Source organism: Chrysochloris asiatica, unplaced genomic scaffold, assembly GCF_000296735.1.
Source record: "Chrysochloris asiatica unplaced genomic scaffold, ChrAsi1.0 scaffold00029, whole genome shotgun sequence".
Classification (NCBI taxonomy): domain Eukaryota; kingdom Metazoa; phylum Chordata; class Mammalia; order Afrosoricida; family Chrysochloridae; genus Chrysochloris; species Chrysochloris asiatica.
This window is the reverse complement of record NW_006408547.1, coordinates 10,536,597-10,552,865: the sequence shown is the minus strand read 5'-3', so window position 1 is coordinate 10,552,865 and position 16,269 is coordinate 10,536,597. Positions and strand designations below refer to the sequence as shown.

The window sequence follows — 16,269 nt, the reverse complement described above, 5'->3', positions numbered from 1 at the left end:
TATGAACTATGTTGTATAAATATTTTTTCGAAGAGAACAATAACATTGTATTCAATGGTGCTCTCTCATGTGATTATAAAAAAAACACAGCAGCAGCACTTACGGAACTGCCCATGTCCTTGGTGTTAGTACAATGTAAAAATGGAAATACACCTTTAATGAACATTTAATTTCTTTGAATGACCAATATCTCAAATCCCTTCCTGAGCCTACCATCACTACTATAAAAACAGAAAAGGGCAGATCCTGCAATCTCAGCTAAGGTTACTTTGAGACTCTGTATATGTAATGGGACACAGAAGCTACTTAAAATGAATTCTATGGTGCCACCATTGATGGTCTAGTAGTATCAAAGGTGGTGGTCTAGGGTCAACATTAAGTATATACCACGCTGGCTTTCCCTGAGTGGGAACTTGAGTTCTGCCGTAACTAATCATCTTTCTGGATTTGGTTCCTTTAATCTTGTTATCTAGGCTTCCTGTTGATTGAATTACCACATCAAAGTGTAATAAATTATTTTTCTGTCTTTGTTAGCTGTGCTCATTTTTATTATTCCAAGCAAAAGTCTGAAATAGGGTTGGCTGCATATGACCTGTGGATTTTAGACTTCTTTGAAATAATGTGGCATAATTTTATACCTTTGATAGAACAAGAAGATAGATAGGAATTATTGTAAGACATCTTCTAGACCAGGAATAGATGAAAGCTAAAGTTCAGGGAAATTAGAGCTATTAAAAAACATCTTTATTATCATTTTGAATCTGGTTGTGTCTAGGAAATCATGTAGATTGAAGGAATATTGTTTTAAAATCTTAGACTAACAAATGGTCAGAAATTTACAAAATTAGTTTCAACCCATCCCATCTGAAATTATTTTGTTAACATTTTCAAAATCACATACTTTTTAGAGTGATATGTATCCATGTGGGTTAATACGCCAGACTGCAAAGTTGTTAGAACTGCAAGGCCAGTGGTTCAAACTCATCAGCTGCTCCTTGGAAACCCTATATAGGGTCACTATGGGTTGGAACCAACTTGGCGGCACTTAACAACGTATATGATCTCACAAGGCTGGCAAATCAAATCTACCAGCTGCTTCTTGGAAACATTATATATAGTCTCTGTAAGTTAAAACTGACTTAATTTTTATTTTTTAGTTTGTTGTTGTTGTTAGGTGCCATTGAGTCAGTATTGACTCATATCAATCCTAGACACAATAAAACGACACACTGCCTGGGCCTGGGCCAACCTCACAATCATTGCTATGTTTGAGTTCATTACTGCTGACACTATGTCAATCTATCTCACTGGGGGTCTTCCTCTTTTTCACTGACCCTCCACTTTACCAAACATGATATCCTTCTCAAGTGACTGCTCCTTCCTAACAATATGTCTGAAGTATGAGAGACGAAGTTTGGCCAGCCTGGCCTCCAAGTAGCACTCTGGCTGCACTTCTTCCAAAACGGTTCTATTTATTCTTTTGGCAGCCCATGGTGCTTTCAATATTCTCCTCCAACTCCACAACTCAAATGCATCAATTTTTCTATGGTCTTCCTTATTCACTGTCCAACTTTTGCATGCATATGAGGTTATAGAGGATACCATGGCTTGGGTCAGGCCCACTTTAGTTCTCAAATTGACATCTTTGTTCTTCAACACTTTTAAAGAAGTTTTGTGCAATATTTGCCCAATGTAATACATCATTTGAATTCTTGACTGCTGTTCTGTGATTGTCGATGATTGATCCAAACACAGTGAAGTCTTTGACAACTTCAATCTTTTCTCTGTTTGTGTGAATGTTGTTTATTGGTCTAGTGGGTTTGGTTTTGTTGTGGGTTTTTTTGGTTTGTTTTCTCTCATTGTGATGCAACCCGTATTGAAGTCTGTGGTCTTTGATCCTCATGAGTAAGTATTTAAGTCCTCTTTGCTTTCAGCAAGCAAGGTTCTACCATGTGTATGTCAGAGTCTTCCACCAGTCCAGATGCCACACTCTTCTTCATTTACTTCAGCTTTTTGGATTATTTGCTCAGCATACAGATTCAATAAGTATGCTAAAAGAATACAACCTTGGAACACACCTTTCGTAATGTTAATCCATTCTTCTATGTACAGGTTACTCATGAGCACAATTAAGTGTCTGTCTAGAATGCGCATGCTTCGCAATGCTGTCCATCACTTGTCATGATACTCACAAGTATAGTAAATAAAGCACAGGTAAACATTTTTCTGGTATTTTCTGCTTTCAGCCAAGATCCAATTGACATCAGCAATGATATCTTTCGTTCCAAGTCTTCTTCTGAATCATGAATGAATTTCTGGAAGTTCTATGTCAATACATGGTTGTAGTGATTTTTGCATTATCTTTAGTAAAACATCACTCACATGAGATATAAATTATATTGTCCGATGATTTCCGCATTCCCTTGGGTCCCCTCTCTTTGGAATGGGCACAAATACAGACCTCCTCCAGTCAGTTGTCCAGACAGTTGTCTTCCAAATTTCTTGGCAGAGATGATTGAGTGCCTCCAGTTCTGCCTCACTTTGTTGAAAGATTTCAATTTGTATTCCATCAATTCCCAGTACCTTGTTCTTTGTCAATTCCTTCAATGTACCTTGGACTTCTTCCTTCAGTATCACTGGCTCCTGGTCATTTGCTACCTCTTGAAATGGTTGAACATCAATCATTTTCTTTTGGTACAGCGACTCTTATGTATTCCTTCCATCTTCTTTTTTTTTCACCAGGCAGGGGTAACTTTTATTTGGGGCTCATCTATCTGTGACAATAAAAAAAGAAGGTATGGGAAGGAAGGAAAGGAAAAGGGGTCTGATCAGGCTGGGGTGTCAGGCCACATAGAGTAGCCCAACAATAGCCCTTCATGGGGCTCTAAGTTCAGGAGCTGCAGTTTCAGGGAGGTGCCCTCCTCCCGGCCTGGCTGGGTGTTGAGCATGAGTTCAGCCTTGGCCCGCAGGCTGACACTCCCAGGCAGGCCGGAGGTCTCCAACTTGGCCGCTGCGCTTAGGTCCCCAAAGCTGAGCACGACCAGGAACCGCTGGTTCTGGTCCCAGTAGAGGACGTAGAAGAAGAGACGAGGCCCAGAGGAGAGCTCGTAGAAGTCCGGGTGCAGCAGGGAGCGTTTCTTGACGCGCTCGTCACTCAGCTTCCTGAACACAGAGAGGAAGGTGCCAGGGACTGAATCCGGACCCTTCACAGTCATGTTGATATTTACTAGCCCAAAGGTGCTGGGGAGGTTGGACTCATCCCACAGCATAACTGGAGCCTGTTCAGGAAGGGCAGCTGCCTGCAGGCCAATCTCATCCCCCGAGCTGTAAACAGGTGTCCCTGGCAGAGTGAAGAACAGCATGTGGTAGACTCGGAGAAGGGCGCCAGTACAAAGGACGTCAGGAGCCCAGCCTGAGATAAACTTCAGCTGCACCAGCAATCGCTAGTAGCGTTCAAATACTGGGTGAGCAGGTGTTTTGTATGTTCCTTAGCAAATTTAGGGCCTGCTAAGTACGAGCTAGTCACCATCAGGGCATTGTTGGTGGAGTTGCACAGCTTCAGGATCTGCGGAAGGTGGGAGGTGTCAGTCCCTGCAATCACGATCCTTTCTTCACTGACGCTTTGGGTAATGTTTTACCATTCAGCCAAGAACAAGGACGCAGCCATTAGATTCTCCACATTGTGGACCTGGTACCCATCCACACCAGCCTGCAAACAGAACGCCATTGCATCCTTCTTCTTTGTGGCCACCATGCCAACCTGCATGGGAGGAACCATGAGTTCTGGCCCCTGTACTTGGGAATGAGATCCAGAATGACCCGAACGCCCTTTTTCAAAACCCTTCTTGGACCCCAGAGTGGGGTCGATCTGGTTCAAGTTGGTCCCGAACACGTCATCCTCTTGGTTGTTGTGAATTGGGCCCTTCACCTTCAGCGTGCTCAGGTAGTCCAGGAGTCCGTCAGGGTCGGCTCGGCTAACCCCTTCACCGGGTAGGAAGGCCTGAATATCAACGATTCGGAAGAGGGCACCCTTGTGTCACCATCTCTGTGTGGGCAGCAGGCGGCAGCGTGGCGCCTGAACAATGATGACCGCGGCGCCGGACAGCATGCCTGGCCAGCTGAGCCAGAAGAGCATCAGCAGTGCCCAGTGGGTGCGCACCCAGCCGGGGCTGCCGACCACCTTCAGGAGCTCCTCTTGGACAATCCCGTGAACTCATTTTGGTTCATGGTGCCTGCAGAACTTGAGTCACCACCCCCCCGCCGCGCTGGGACACTGGTCAGCTGGTCTGGAAAACTCCATGGGCGGCGGGTGTGACGCCGAGACACACCAACCGACGACTTAGGAGGAGCGGGGTCCATGGAGGAACAGTACCCACAGGAATCCAAGGTATGTGGAGAAAATGGGGCCTCAGGACTGGGTGTTGGGAGGCAGGTGTATAATTCAATAATTTCCCCAGAGAATCCTTCAATACAAAAGTCGAGATTTGATTGTTTTCTTCAGCTTGAGAAATGCTCGAAGTGTTCTTTTCTTTGGTTTTGTAACTCCAGGTATTTGCATATTTCACTATATTTGACTTTGTCCTCTGGTGCTGACCTTTGAAACTGTCTGGTCAGCTCTTGTACCTCCTCACTTCTTCCATTTGCTTTAGCATCTCTGTGCTGGAGAGCAAGTTTCAGAGTCTCTTCTGACATCCATTTTGGTGTTTTCCTTCTTCTCAAACACCTGTTTTCTACCTATATGGTATTCTTGATGTCATCCCACAACTCTTTTGGTCTTTGGTCTTTAATGTCTAATGCATCATATCTGTTCTCCAGATGATCTCTGAATTCAAGTGAGATATATTCAAGTTTATATTTTGGCTCTTGTGAACTTGTTTTAATTTTCTTCAGTTTCAGCCTGAATTTGCATATGAGCAGTTGATGGTCTGTTCCACAATCTGCTCCTGGCCTTGTTTTGGCTGATGATATGGAGGTTTTCCACAGATGTAGTCAATTTGATTTCTTTGTATTCTATCTGGTGAGATTCACATATATAGTTGTTTTTTATCTTGTTTAAAAAAGGAATTTGCAATGAGCAATACATTGGTCTTGCAAAATTCTTATCAGCAAGGCCATATTTTCCAACTTCTGATCCTTCCTCTTTGTTTCCAGCCTTAGCATTCCATTGACGCTCCAGTGTCATAGTGGCTAAGTGTTTGGCTGCAAACCTATGATTTAAGTATACCAGTCACTCTTCTGGAAAGATTGTTGCCTTAGGGTAGTTTTACTCTGTCTTCTCTGTCTTGTTGTTGTTAGGTTCCAGCAAGTCAGTTCTGACTCATATGACCCTATGCACCAAAGAGCAAAACACTGCCCAGTTCAGTGCCGTCCTCAAAAGCCAAGTGTTCATCCACTGTGCCAATCCATGTCGTAGGGGCTCTTAGTCTTTTTTATTGACCTTCCGCTTTACCATGCATAAGGTCTTTCTCCAGGGACAAGTCCCTCCGGATAACGTGTCTCCAAAGTATAAAAGACAAAGTGTCCCCATCCTGGATTCTAAGGAGCATCCTGGCTGTATTTCTTCCAACACAGATTTGTTTATTCTTCTGGCGGTCCGTGGTACTTTTAATATTCTTCTCCAGTACTATAACTCAAATATCAATTCTTCTCCAGTCTTTCTTATTCATTGTTCAACTTTCACATGCATCTGAGGCAATTGAAAATCCCATAGCTTGTGTCAGGTGCACCTTAGTCTGAAAATTGATCTGTTGCTCTTTAACACTTGAAAGAGCTCTTTTGCAAGAGAAAATAATACGCTGTTTCATTTCTTGACTGCTGTTTCCACAAATGTTGATTGTGGATCTAAGCAGAATGAAGCCTTTGAAAACTGCAATCTTTTCTCCATTGATCATGATGTTATTTATTGGTTCGAACTCCTGGTATTGCGCTGTAGGACTACAAACTAAAAGACTGGCAGTTTAAACCCACCAACGGATGCTCGAAAACCCCACACAGTTTTGCTATGAGATGACCGGCTTGATGGAACTTAAAAACAACAGCTTTGATTGTTCCAGTTGTGAGAATTTTTGTATCTTGTAGGATGTCAATCTCGATGGCACATTGTTCTTCATATAATCCAGTTTATCAGATCATTTGCTTAGCATACAAATTGAATATGTATGATGTATGGATACAACCCTGGGGCACACCTTTCCTGATTTTACACCATTCAGTATCCCTTTGTTCTGTTCTAACAACTGCCTCTTGGTCCATGTACAGGTTCCTCATAAGCACAATGAAGTGTTACGGAATATTCATTCTTCACAAAGTTGCTCTTAGTATTTTTATGATTCACAAATTGAAAGTCTTTGCATAGTGAAAGAAAGCATCAGCAAACATCCTTCTGGCATTCTCTGATTTCAGTCAAGGTATCTGTGATTTCGAGTCTTTTTTGAATCCAACTTGGATTTCTGGCAGCTTCCTGTCAATGTACTGCTGCAATAATTTTTTGAATTATCATCAGTTAAGATTTTACTTGCATGTGATATTAAGTGGTACTGTTAGATAATTTCCACATTTTGTTGAATCACCTCTCTGTAATGGGAACAGATAGGAATTTCTTCAAACTGACCAGTTAGCTCTCCTTCCAAATTTCTTGGCTTAGATGAGTGAGAACCTTTAGTGTTGTTATCAGTTTGTTGAAAGATTTCTATTTGAATTCCATCAGTTCCTGAATCCTTGTTTTCCCAAAATGCCTTCAGTGCAGCTTGGACTTCGTCCTTCAGTACCACTGATTCCTGATCATATGCTACCATTTGAAAGGATTGAACATTGACCGTTATTTTTGGGTATTCCTTCTATCTTCTGATCCTTTTTGAATCAATCAGTATTTTACCTATGTTGTTGTTGTTGTTGTTGTTAAGTGACATTGAGTTGGTTCTGACTCATAGCAACCCTGTATAAAATTTCCAAGGATCGGCTGGCTGGTGGTTTGATCCATTGACCTGTGGTTCAAACTGACCTTACAGTCTATTTACTTATCCAAAAGCATTGTACCAAGATTCCTTTTGAAGTACTATGGAGTACTTCAGTATTGCAAGTCACGACTTTAAACTTGAAATCTTCAGTTCTTTCAACTTGAGAAATGCTGAGAGAGTTCTTCGCTTTTGGCTTTCTAACTCCAGGACTTTGCACATTTCATTATAATATTTGACTTTGTATTCTTGAGCTGCCCTTTGAAATTTTCAGTGCAGATCTTTTGCTTCTTCATTTTCATTCACTTTAATTTATCTCTATTCAAGTACAAGTTTCAGACATCCATTTTGGTCTTTTGTTTATATTACTGCCTTTTAAATAACGTTTTGCTTTTTATCATCTCTGATGTTCTTGGTGTCATTCTACAAGTCTTTGGACATTAGTGTCTAATGCATCAAATCTGTTCTTGAGCTGATCTCTAACTTCAGGTGGTCCATATTTAATGTTCTTCAGTTTCACCCAATTGACGGTTGGCTCCAGGTCTTTTATTGACTGATAATGCTGAGATTTTCCCACAGGTGTAGTCAATTTGATTCTGTGTATTCTGTCTGATGAGGTCCATGTGCATATAGTTGCCTTTTATGTTGTTGAAAAATGATATTTGCAATGAATAAGCAAAATTCTATCCTGTGATCTCTAGCGTAATTTATATCACCAAGGCCATATTTTCAAATTACTTATCTTCTTTGTTTCCAATCATCATTAATTATTAATGCATCTTGATTGAATGTTTGATCAATTTCTAACTATAGAAATTGGTAGAATTTTTCAATTTTATCATTCGCTTTAATGTTTGGCACATAAATTTGAATATTATTAGTACTGACTGATCTTCCTTTTGGTGATGGTATGTGCTGTGGAGTTGGTTCTGACTCATGGTGACCTGTATAGGGTTTCTGTGACTGTAATCTTTACAGGAGCAGAAAGCCTTATCTTTCTCCCACCAAGCAGTTGAACTGCTGACTTTGTGGTTAGCAGCCTGATTCGTAACTCACTATACTACCAGAACTCCAGGTCTTCCTTGTAGGCATTTGATTAGTAGTCTATCACAAACAACATTGTGTTTCAAGAGAGATCTGGAGATGTTCTTTCTGATGATGAATTTGATACCATTCCTCTTCAATTTGTTATTCTCAGAATAGTTGACCATATGATTGTCAGATTCAAAATGGCCAACACCAGTCTATTTTAGCTCTGGTGTGGTGCTGTGGGATAATGCTTTGAAACACAAGGTCAGCTGTTCAAATTTACCAGCCACTCCTTGAAAACCCTTTTCATGGCATAAGTGGGAACTGACTTCATGGCACTTAACAACAACTATGCCAATTTTCCTAGATTCATACTTTCTATAATCCATGCTCTAATTATAAATGGATGTTTTGAGTTGTGTCTGCTAATGAAGGTCCCCAGAACTTTGTCCATTCTTGTCTCCATGTGGTCAGCTCTCCTTTGAGGAGGAAGCTGTTCCCTTAGTTGTATTTTGAGTGTTTTCTAACCTAGGAGCTCATCTTCTGGCATTGTGTCAAACAGTGTTTCACTAACCATTTAATAGTGGCGCACGGTGCCATCTTTTTAGTCTGTCTTAGTCTGTAAGCTCTGCTGAAGTCTACCCACCATGGTTGATCCTGATGGTATATAAAATACTGATGGCATAGCTCCCAGCATCACAGCAACATGCAAGCCACCACAACATGACAAACTGATAGATGATGTCTTATAGGGTTGCCATCAGTCAAACTCCAATTGGATGGCAATCTGGTTTGGTTTATCCTTTTCAATTTTTTTTTTTTCAGAGAGTTAACTTTTCCAGAAGATCCCCATTTCTTTATATAGACATCTGCGTCTAAGTAATTGTTGTGCCTTTCTTATTCATTATATGGACAAGATTCCATAAAGAGTGGCATCTGCTGTTTGGATGAATATCTGGGAGAATATGAAATAATTTTACTTATTTGTAACTAGCATAACATAAGTGGAAATCTAGAATCATCTTTTGAGCATCTTTTTCTGGTTACTAATTTAGTCTAGAGTTAAATAAAAACTTAGTTCCTGGTAGTAGTGTTTTTAAACATAATTATGTTACTTCAAGTTCAGTGATTTATCTTACTTCACTCTTTTCTGTAAATGCCAAATATTGCCACTTGGCAAACTGAGAAAGTTCGCACTCACAAAGATGGGTTTTATAATGTTTCAGCAGATTTTTCTGAATCAAAAAGAATTATGATTCTTCTTTTTTTTAATAATACAAATTGGAACGCTGGTGGTGCTATAGGATAAATGCTGGACTGCTAACCACAGGTCAGTAGTTCACCATGAGCTTCTCTGCAGGAAGAAAATGAATTTTTTAGCTGCTGTAGAGATTTCCAACCTCAGAAACCCTACACAAGGTCACTACGAGTCACAACCCACTCAATGGTGTCTAACAACAACACCACGGTAAAAATTTGAATAAAATAAGAATATACAGTAATTTTTTAAGATAATTAGCTTCAATCTATCACTTAGTTTCAGCCATTAGTGCATGTTATACAAATAAATGCTTAAAAATGGAAGTAATTACTTTTAAAAGTAAAGGCTGCTTCTTATAGACAGGAACATAAATAGTAGTAAGGTCACTTGTACTTTCAGACTGGAACTTATATACTAGGCACTACAATTGCTAGTTTTCAATCAAAATAAATACATATTACTTGAAAGAAAAGAAATAATATTTGCATTGCTCAGATACCAGGTTTCTATTTATGTATTTATAGCTGTAGACGTAGGGAAGGGGGTGGTGGAAGGAAATGTTCCCCTATATACTATATAATGTTATTAGATGCATCCAGTTAGGTTTTTCTCACAGCGACACCATGAGAAAGAGTTGTAGAGCAGCCTCATAGGGTTTTCTATGTTATAATCTTTACTAGAAGGAGTCCTGGTCTCACTGTGGTTCTAAATACAAGGCCGGTGGTTCAAACCCAACAGAAATTCCATGGGGAAAAGTTGAGGTTTTCTGCTTCCTTAAAGACTTAATATTTTGGAAACGCTATGGATTACTATGGAGTTCTGGTGTGACACTGTAGGATAAGCACTGAACCACAAGGTTGGTTTGAACTCCAAGGTCTGCCGGTCAGACCCACCAGCTGCTCCTTGGAAACCCTATTCACAGTTGCTATGAGTGTGAACTCGCTCAACAGCGCATAACATCAACAGCAATGGGTCGCTGTGAGTGGGGATCATTAATTCGGTGGCAGTGGGCTTGGTTTTGAGTTTTAATCTTTACTGAAGCAGATCACCAGATCTTTCTCATGGGGAGTCACTAAGTGGACTCTAGCAGCTAAGGATTAGTAATCAAATGCGTAACTATTTTGCCATCCCTACTCCTTATGGTAGAGTCCTGGTGTGGCGCTGTGGGCTAATGCGTCAGACTGCAAAGTCATTTGAACTGCAAGGTCAGTGGTTCAAGCTCACCAGTTGCTCCTTGGATACCTTTTAAAGGGTTGCTATGGGTCGGAATCTACTCTTCGACACTTAACAACAACAACAACTCCTTATGGTAGAGTCCTGGTGTGGCGCTGTGGGCTAATGCGTCAGACTGCAAAGTCATTTGAACTGCAAGGTCAGTGGTTCAAGCTCACCAGTTGCTCCTTGGAAACACTATACAGGGTCGCTATGGGTCACAATCAACTTGATGGCACTTAACAACAACACTTCTTATGGTAGGAGTCCTGGTGTGGCGCTGTGGGTTGATGCACCAGACTGCAAAGCTGTTTGAACTACAATGTAGTCAGTTCAAGATCACTAGCTGCTCCTTAGAAACCCTCAGGGTCGCTATGGGTCAGATTCAATGGCACTTAACAACAACAACAACTCCTCCTTATGGTACTGTAGTTACATAAAATATTTTACTTGTTTTATCTTTTACAAATGGAGTTTGAAAATTACTGCCTTGAGGTGGTATAGGAGTCCTTGTGATTCACTGGTTAAGCGCTCTGTTGCTAACAGAAATGTTGGTAGTTTAAAACCACCATTGACTCTGGGAGAAAGAACCCACCATCAGCTTTGTGGAATCTTGCTTCTGTAAAGATTTGTAGCGCTGAGAACTCTACAGAGCAGCTCTTCCTGTCCTGTAGCGTCTCTATGGTTGGAATTCACTTGAAAATAACCAATAATGATGGCATATGAATTTCTAAAAAGAATTAGAAAGGAAAGGAAAACTAACTTTAATTAAATCTAATTTTAAAGAAAAAAAAAAAAACCGTTTGCTATGTCCTATGTGGGGAGAGGAGTGGTTTAGAGTAGTAACAAAGTATGATAGGGTTTTAATGCGCTAAAGGTAAACCACAAAACAAGGATTCTGATGGATAGAAATTACAGCACTTGGGCTTTTCAATTTACCATAAATTAGAGTTCATTATCCTTTTTGATCCACTTGATTACACTCCAGTTTTTGACCAAAAACCAAAATATCTTTGGAGTAATTCTGAGAGACTTCTAACTATGGCCACCAGGGAGGAAGTCAGGAGAGGGGAGCTTTCCATAAGCTGCTGACCTGAAGAAAGTTCAGAAGGATGCTGAAGTATGCACATAATCCTCATGTGGTGCTGCACAATAAGCACTGGACTGTTAACCTAAAGGTCAGAAGTTCAAATCCACCAGTTGCTCCTTTGAAGCCCTTTGCAGAGTCGCTGTGAGTCAGAACTAATTAGATGGCACTTAAAAACAACAACATCAGAAGTATAACAACCAAGACAGTAAAGACCAGTGGACTGTAACCAACGAGGCAGCGAAATGTGCATGAATTGTTGACCTTGGTTAACCTTCACCCAATTCACACCAACAATTAAAAAAAAAAAAAAAATCCTAAAAAGCAAAGAAGATGCCAGAAGAGATTCTAAAATTTGCTTTTGTATGTTAGAATGGTGGTGGTTATGTGCTGTGGAGTTGGTTCTGATTCATAACAAGCCTGCATAGGGTTTCCAAGGCTAAAGGAGGGGAAAGCCTCATCTTTATCCCACAGAACAACAGGTAATTTAGAACTGCTGTCCTTGAGGTTAGCAGTCCAACTCATAACCACTATGCTACCAGAGCTCCTTGAATATACAGTAGGTAAAGCAAAAGGAAGAGGCTGAGCAAAGAGAAATTTCAAAATGCAACAAAGTAAAGTATCCTAATAAAACGTGCAAAGTCCTGGAGTTAGAAAATCAAAAAGGAAGAGCACACTCAGAATGTCTACAGCTGAAAAAACTGAGTTTAAAAAAAAAATCAAGCCTCAGGTTACAATATTGGCAAACTAAATGAGCAAAATATTGAGCAATGCAGGAGTATCAAAAGAAGATGGATGGGAGACACAAAATCATTGTATCAGATAGAATTGGTCAAAATTCAACCATTTTAGAAGATGCCATATGATAAAGATGCTATTGAAAAGCATGAAGGCATTGGTGAAGACAAGGCCCCAGAAGCTGCCAGAATACCAACTGAAATGTTTCAATAAACTGATACAACACTGGAAGCGCTGATTGTCTATGCCAAGACATTTGCAAGACAACTCATGGCTAGATTGGAAAAGATACATAATTGTGCCCATTTCAAAGAAAGATGATGCAACAGAATTTGCAAAGTTTCTATCAATATCTTTAATATTTCACAGAACTAAAGCTTTGCTGAAGATAATTAAAAAACAGGTCAGCACAGGGAACTGCTTAAAATTCAAACAAGGTTCAGAAGAGGACACGAAATGTGGAATATCATTGCTGATATCAGTGGGATCTTGGCTGAAAGCAGAGAGTACCAGAAAGATGTTTACCTGTGTTTTATTTTATGCAAAGCCTTCAACTGTGTAGATCATAATAAACTTTAGATAATATTTCAAATAATGGAAATTTCAGAGCACTTAATTGTATTCATGTGGAACCAAAACATAACCCATGGAACAGTCATTTGACTAGAACAAGGGAATTCTTCATGGTTTAAAATCAGGCAAGGTATGGGTTAGGGTTGTATCTTTCACCATACTTACTTAATCTGTACATTGAACATATAATCCAAGAACTGGATTTTATGTAGAAGAATGTGGAGGAAGACTCGTGAACAACTTTCAATATTCAGATGACATAACCTTGCTTGCTGAAAGTGAAGAAGACTTAAAGATGAAGACTCAAAACGACAATCTCCAGTTTGGATTATACCTAAACATAAAGCAAAGAAAACTCATAATGGTGCCAGTAAGGAGCATGATAAATGGAGAGAATATTGAAGATGTCAAGGATTTCATTGAATGCCCATGGAAGTAGCAGTCAAGAAATTAAATGGTATATTTTGTTGGCTAAAATCTGCTGCAAAAGACCTCTTTAACATGCTAGAAAACAAAGATGTCATTATAAAGACTAAAACGTACCTGAACCAAGACATTATGTATTCAGTCATCTCATATGCAGGCAAAAACTGGAGCATGAAAAAGGAAGACCAAAGAAAAATGAATGCCTCCATTTATATTGTTAGTAAAAAATAGTATTCCAATGGATTGCCAGAAAATTGAATAAATTTGTTTTTGAAGCGTGGCGTGGATATTCCTTAGAATGCCAGATTGAGAGACCTCATCGCCCATAGCATACCTGTTATCAGGAAGTCCCAAGTAATGACACCACGCTTGGTAAAGTTACAAAGAGGGGTAAGTAAAGAAGTGGAAAACCCTCACCTCAACACAATGGTTTGACGCAGTGGCTTGAAAAATGGTCTCAAACTAAACAAAGATTATGAGGATACAGCAAGAGTGGTAGTCTTTCCTTCTATACCTGGGAGCTCAATGAGTCTGAACTGACTAAGAAGAACAAAAAAGTAGGAAGTGTCTAAGAAAAACAAAAAGTAAGCACAGTCCTTCATCCCAGGAATGGTGCTTATGTGCCGTGCAGTCGGTTCCGACTCATAGCAACCCTGTACAGAGTTTCTTAGACTGTAAATCTTTACAGGAGCAGAAAGCCTCATCTTTCTCCCACAGAGCAGCTGGTAGTTTTGAACTGCTGACCTTAATGTTCACAGCCCGATTCGTAACCCCTACACTACCAGAGCTCCTTTCATCCCAACAATAAGAGTAAACAATCTTAAAGCCATGTTTGTAATTGTTTTCCTTGGTATAGTTTTTCCAAGGCCCACAACAAAGCCACATAACTCTGTTAAGCATAATTACTGTTACCACTATGAAGCAGAAGCAAGAGCGACATATTTGAAGGCCTATTATATAAAAGAGACAGTAGACTGACTGGGTGCTGATAATAAGACCTGAACTTGTACCAAGAACTTGTCAGTTTCTACAATGTAGTGTTGGCTACAGCACAAGAAATTTTGATGTGTCTGTTGGAAAGAGCTCCTAACCTAAGAGTTACTCAAGCTTAGGTTGAATTCTTCCATTAAATGGAATTGGACCTTATGTTCAAACTAATCCTTACTCTTGTGTTATATGGCACCCACGCTTGAGCTATTTAAAAAATCTCCTATTAACTGATAGAATTTCAGTCTCACCATTCACATTGGTTTGGATAAAACTGGGATTATGTATTTTAAGCCTTTTTCTTTTTGCAGATGATTCTGATGTTTAATCTGTAATATTTTCCCCATATTTCAAGTCTTTTGGAATTTTTTTAATATCAAAAACTCTTATATCTTTTCAATGGTAGCACCTCCTGTCTCCTCAGACTACCTATGATGAGTTTAGCACAGACACTATGCAAAGGCAGAACTCATTTTGTTTCCTGTAAGGTTTGTAGTAATAATTACATTCTGTTGCAAAAGTCATTCCTTATGCCTACAATGGTCAGGCACTGTGTTAGGTACTGAGCATACACTAGCAATAGGCCAGGTTCCTCTCCTCATGAAATTCCAGACCAAATGAATTTATATCGTGTGACAGACTGGCTTAAGCTTTAAATAGATTTTCTCTACTTTACCAATTTTTTTCACAAATTTAACCTACATCAGTTGAGATGGAGTTGCTTCTAACTCATGGTGACCTATTGTATCAAAATAGAACTGTATTCCATAAAGCTTTCAGTGGCTGATTGGGAAAAAAAAAAAAAAAAAGATTCCCAGGCCTTTCGTCTGAGAAACTTCTGAGTGCATTTGAACTTCCAACCTGTATAGGGTTTCCAAGAAGCAGCTGGTGGGTTTGAAGTGCCAACTTTGTGGTTGGAAGTCCACTGCTGAGCTCACAGCGCCACGCTGGGAGTCCTTTGATGAGTAGGTGAGTTCATTTACCATCTGTAACATCCAGACTCCATTTCAGCCTAATGTTGCCCTCAAATCTGGGGAAAGCTTTCTGAAAGCCAAAAAGGTCCCAGCTGAAGTGAGATGTCTCCTACCTGGGGTCTAATTCACCTTCCCTTAGTTGCAAGGCAAACACATCTACCCACATCCTTGTGAACTGCAGAAGCTGCTTTGTGGTATAATCTTTCTCTGAGGAACCCTTTGCATAATCTTTTCTTTTATGATGAAGAATGCATAACCTTCATTTTCCTTCTATGGAAACTTATTGTCTAAACAGTATATTCTGAGCTTCATCTTGAATTTGTTTTTCTTGAACTCTGTTTCATCCTTATTTGAATTAATGAATTTTGCCTTCTGCTTCCTTTTTTAATTTTCACATTTCTGTAAATTCTCTCAATTCTTTACATTTCTGCCATTTAGGTCTCATCTGTGTAGACTTGACACATCAATCACTTCATCACAAACTACGCATCTTTCCTTTAAGTAACCCATGCATTGTGGAAATGCACTCTAAAGGAACTTTCCTCAACCCTCTGCTAAATTAAAGCCTATTATACCCGTTTCCTGCTGTGATTTGGGGGATGAGCTATTTTTACCTCGTTTTCCCTTCAGGAAAACATTCTTCTTGTTCACAATAGTTTTGTTACTGTTATTACTTTTGCAAGCCATTAATTTGTAGCTCAGGGTTGTAGACAAATTTCTGCTTGAAACTCTTTTATCAATTAAGCACATTCTGTTTGGGCTCTTGGTTTCATTATGCAACCCATTCATATTCAATATAATTTTGTTGTTATTATTTGCCACTGAGTTGGCCCTTACTCAAGGTGACCTTAAGAATAATGAAACCAAACTTTGCCTAGTCCTCTGCCATCTTCGTGATAATTAATTAGTATATTTGAAATCATCATTATAGCCATTTTGTCAATCCATCTCGTTTAGAGGTTCCCTCAGTTTCACTGATCCTCTTACCAAACATGATGTCTTTCACTAGCAATTGGTCTTTCTTGATGA

General features: G+C 39.7%; 1 pseudogene; it reads right to left on the bottom strand.

Annotated features, from left to right (window-relative positions):
* Positions 1–2,828: 2,828 nt before the first annotated feature.
* LOC102825320 lies at positions 2,829–15,990 on the bottom strand (annotated as a pseudogene).
* Positions 15,991–16,269: the final 279 nt, after the last annotated feature.